Source organism: Takifugu rubripes, chromosome 12 (genome assembly GCF_901000725.2).
Source record: "Takifugu rubripes chromosome 12, fTakRub1.2, whole genome shotgun sequence".
Classification (NCBI taxonomy): domain Eukaryota; kingdom Metazoa; phylum Chordata; class Actinopteri; order Tetraodontiformes; family Tetraodontidae; genus Takifugu; species Takifugu rubripes.
In genome coordinates, this window is record NC_042296.1 from 8,817,493 (window position 1) to 8,822,862 (window position 5,370).

A 5,370-nucleotide genomic window follows, 5' to 3' on the forward strand; every position below is an offset into this window, starting at 1 on the left:
ATATTTATCTTTTACAATCAAAATTGTTTCAAGGCGCTTTCCAGAATCCCAGGGCCTAACAACAGACAAGCAACAGTGGCAAGGAAAAACTCCCCTTTAACAGGAAGAAACCTTGAGCAGGACCAGGCTCATGTAGGGGGACCCTCCTGCTGATGGGGGGGAGGAGAGGAGAGGAGAGGAGAGGAGAGGGAGAGGAGAGGAGAGGAGAGGAGAGGAGAGGAGAGGAGAGGAGAGGAGAGGAGAGGAGAGGAGAGGCACAGAGCACAGAAACACACATAAAAATACACTATTTATACAAGCCGCCGGTCGAGAGGGTCAGCGGGGCCAGAGGTCGTCATGCAGCTCCAAAGGCGTCGATACCTGTAAATGAATACAGAAGGGGGGGGGGGGGGGGGGGCAGAAAAACTACACAAGAATCAGCCAGGGGGGGTGACAGAGGCCTGTCATGTTCATCGTAACCAGTGTTTCATGTTATAGTTACAGTTGTAACTAAACAGTTATGGTTGAAATACAGAAACATAAAACACAATTTTACGTTATTGACGTCAAAATGAGACCGAGACGTCATAGCTGAAAACCCAATAACTAGGTGATGCTTTATTTAGCGTACATTGTTGTTATTATTGTTGTTGTTATTGTTGTTGTTATTATTATTTTTGTTGTTGTTTTGTTGTTTACCATTAGGTTTTAATCTTTAAAACAACGGTTACAGGCGTAGTCGATTTTACAATTTTAACAATTTTATAATTAGAATAAAAAATAAAAATGGAAAAATAAATCAAGATATTTTAACACGAGTTGCAATAATTCCTAAATGAAGCAAATGACCATTTATTCATTACAGTTGGCCCCAAATCTTGAAGGTAATATAATATACAGTGTAATGAATAAACAATCAGAATTTTGAAGAATATTTTATGCATCTTTTTAAGTACAATAATGTAAAATTGCCAACATGTCTTGTTGTTTTCATCACCACTGATTGAGTCTCAGAGCAGCAGCGGGAATCTTCAGCTTCTGAGAGTTCTAAATTCTTAAATTGCAGCCCTCATTATTTCTATCAACCAAACCAATTGGCTGTGATTGAAGAGTCCAAACAATCAAGACCGTCATTGTAGGTCAGACCCACATGAAGAGGAACCAACTGAAGAACGAAGAATTGTGCTGATTAGATACGAGCCAGCGACAGAAACAAAAAGAGCTTTTCAAAGACCCCAGAGTAAAGATGGCTGAGGTCACAGCAACGGTCACCGGGAGCGTGAAGTGATCCAGTCTCATCTGTTCTCTGGGGGATTGTGGCTGGAGTCCACTTTTAAACCACGTTTACTCCCTCAGTGTTTACAGGCCTTTGAACTGCGAGGTTTCCCTCACGTAGCCACAGAGCAGCTGAATTATTATAAACATGTTCCATTCGAAACTCTTTTCTTAAGGATGTCACTGTGATCCATGCGTGCGTGGCAACAGATCCTCCTGCACGTGCCGCCTGCTGCCTGCTCGTCTCCTCTCAGGATCTGAGGTGATGGGAGTGGTCTTCACCAGCTGAGCTGCAGAAGAAAAGCATGGCTGACCCACATTCAACCAGGGTGCAGCCCAGGAAACACTGCTGCAGAGCTGAGGATCAATAATCCAACTGAAATCAGATCAGCTCTGACTCTATATTATATATTATCGATCAGATGAAGCTTAAGGAAAACGTTCACCCGGAATGTGGAATTTGATGCGTCCAATAGAGATGCTCCCACACCCCTCTGCCTCTCTGTTTAAGTGCCATGCAGCTAACAGGGATGTGATCAGGTGGTGATTTCCGCCCTGCAGCGCCCTCTGTGGGTGTGATTCGGAAGCACACCTGTTTTGCAAGTTCTGTTGAGAAGAAAAACAGCAGTGGGTTTGTGATCCCCCTGGATAGTGGGCCTTGTAGAAGGGGGATGAAGAAAGGGCAGAACATCTCCCACTAGAGGAGCCAGACATGAGACCTGCTGGAATTCCCACTCTGGCATCACTCATCTGACCTGGAGACAGAGGCTGGTTTGGCCTGGAGTTGATCCCCTCGTGAAGTGGTGATCTGGGCCAGCATCAGGGACCAGATTTCCACTTTTCTAAAGCCTAACTCTGAATGGTTGACGAAGCGCTGATGCTGTCGACATCAAGCAGGAGAACAGTGAGCGACTGAGGCTCCTTCCACCTTCTCTGTTCCACTTTAGGAATGGTGTTTTCTGACCTCTGTCGACCTCTGTCCGGTCACCTTTAAACATTACACACGCCAAACGTGTGCTTGATGGCTGAAGGAAGCCTGCAGCAATCATGTCACACTCAACGCTTCAGCAAATTATGGTGATTGTGCGTGATGTTCCACTCAGCCCCTCAACACTACAGCAATCAGGTTGCTTCGTGAAGGAGGAGAAACCGGTGAAGAGCCTGACACTGATGGAAAATGGGCTTCGCTTCGCTTCTCGGAGATGTTTCAGCTGTAAAGGTCCTTCAGGTCTGAGGTACCTTTAGTCCAGTGGGCCGTGAAGAATTTAGCTCTGCATCTTTGAAACTCAAAATGGGATAAAGATGATTGAAAAAGAACCATTGACCATCCTGGCGATGTGACATTTTAGAAACGAGAAGATCAAACTCTCACTTAGAGCTTCGTTAGGCTGGTTGGAAACCACTAATTAACGATGTCGACGGGCTGCCATCGTGGATGGTCCAGCCTGAATTCCAGCCATTGATTTTCCCATGTGTTATGATTTAATACCATACTCAAATAGAACATCTCATGATTTTATTGAGGACACATTTCGATCGGATCTTAAGCTTCGCCGGTGATGCCTCCCCTGATGGACAGCCTCTCGCGTCCGTTCGGCTGTCTTCATCTCCACTCGCCTGCCTCTGGGTGCAACCCTCCTTCCTGCTTGAAAGCCCCAGTTTGAGCTCGGAGAAACCAGGAGGCGGTTGTGTTTGCCCCATTTTTGCGCTCTACTCCACCTCCCAACAACATGAGCAACACGAGCTCCTGCTCCTGTGCTGCTTTTCATGACCTGGATTCTTTCTGTTGGAAACGGATGATTGAGAGAGAATGACTGGAAATGCATTGACATCACAATCCCGAAGTGGGAGTAAAATGAGGCTAGAAAGAAGGTCTCATCTGTTGAAATGCGTCCTTTAAACGGATTCTACGGCTGGAGAATCCTGGTGGGGACCGCTGCAGGATTCTGGTGGATAAAAGAGAAATAAACATTTTATTGGTGTTTAACTGACTGTATCTCACCAGTTCGGATGTGGGATCCTTCACTTCCAAGCATCTGATTGGTGTTCAGCTGCATGACAGGCAGAGGGAAGAGTCGCTCCAGACCTGGAGGTTCTTGTCTCTGGGAAGGAATGCTGCTGTAGACTTCTCATTGGCAGAGCCCCGCAGATCCTCGGGGGTCGTGAGGAGTGCAGCGCAGGGGGGTACGTGTGAAGGGGGATGGGAAAAGCATGTGGGAAGGATAAAAAAACACGCCGGCGTCGGTTATTCCATCCTCATTACGGCTAATATCCTGTCAGCTTTGGTGGCGTTTCTTTAAACTTCAGTCCCACTTTCATCAACATCCCACATTCATCGACCAGCCTCACTGTTGCAGATCTCTCTGAATCTCACACAAGTCTTATTTATTCTACTCTGATACATTAGAAAATGCTGAAATAATTGTGAACGGCAAAGGTTTTATTTCCTTTCCCCCATTAAGAAACAAATTGTTCACGCTTGACGTCACAAAGAGCGCCGACGGCTCCCAATGTGCACAAAATACCAACACAAAGATACCGACTGGAGCAAATGTTGGAGATCAACCATCGTCCAGTGTACGAGACCTCGGTCCAACTATTGACTCCGCCCTGCCGCCGCCTCCAGACCGGTGACGGACGGACGGGCACCAGAGCGCTGAGAAAGAGTCAGTATTTAATGACAACATATTTTATAACAGCATATTTAACAAACATAACTTTAGATCCCAACTCAATCAATCAAAACCAGTAGAACGACGCAGGCCTGGAAATTAAAATCCACGGTCATGCGACCAGTCTGAAGTAGTTTCATGATTTCACAGTAAACAGACTCTGCTTGGAGGTGTGGTATCTGTGGTTGTCATGACAACACGTGTGCGTGGTCGCTTCTGCAGTGCCCCCCCCCAGTCTGAGCCAATAAGGTTGAAGACAATAGAAAAGTGGCTAACGGCGCCCTGATGTCAGCAGTAATTGGCTCTGACTGACATGAGCGGGATTAACGGCGAGGGCCACAATAATCTACCGAGCTTCGATGTTCCAGGAGCTCAAAGATCGCAGTTCTGAACAAAACGTCTGAGAGCGCCTCGGTTAAATCAGAGTCCAAATATCCTGTAAACCTTCAACCGGCTGAGCACCGCTGTCTGATCAGCAACCGGCCCAGTCCTGAGCCCTCAGAAGCCCTAAGCGTAATTGGTCAGAGGCCCTTCAAACACACACACACACACACACACACACACACACACACACACACACACACACACACAAACACAGTTCCACTCCAATCTTTCCTATTGACTTAAGATGCTATTAAAAATGTGTATATTTAATAGTAGTTACTACAGAATCCCACAGAAATCTGCCCCCCTCTGACCCTCTTCAATACCTTCAGTGGTACCAGGGTAGTTCTCTTACCCACACACATTAAAGCGAGCAATTAACGCACACAACATGCCCCCTTTTCTGTCGCTGTCGCGCTGATTTTGGTGTGTCAGGCTTGTTTGAACTGGGAGACATTAAAATGTCTGAAGGTGCTGGCGGCATTGACGGATAAACAAGTTAAAAACAAAGCTTTTTTTCAGCTTTATTTCCTTTTTATATATACTCTATGTTTTTTAGTGGACCTCAATTTTGCAAGTCTCTGCCAGGAAATTGTGGCCCTCCACGCTCTGTGTGCGGCGGCCCTGACCGGCAATAAATAACAAGATCCCCCATCAGCCAATCACAGGTGGGGGTAAACCAGGGATGGTTCTGACCTTGGTCTCACCTTCAGCTGCAACCCCTTGTGCTGTCATTCTAATTTCAGGATTAGGCTTGTTTTTGTGTGATTACGGGGAAATACAAGTTTTTTTACAACTGTTTTTTTACAAAGAAAGCTGATTGTAACAGAACAATAGTGTCGGTTTAATCTGCCCTTTATCCTGCTCTCATCCGTATCTGTGAGGCCTTTTTAACCTGCTATGCGTTAAGTCAAAGCTACTGCTAACATTCGCTATATTTGACTTCAACACTTCACCATCAGTGAGATAAGGGGAGGGATGGAGGGATGGAGGGGTGGAGGGGTGGAGGGGTGGGCGTGTCTACATGTGAGAGAGAGAGAGGGGGGGGGGGAGAGAGACT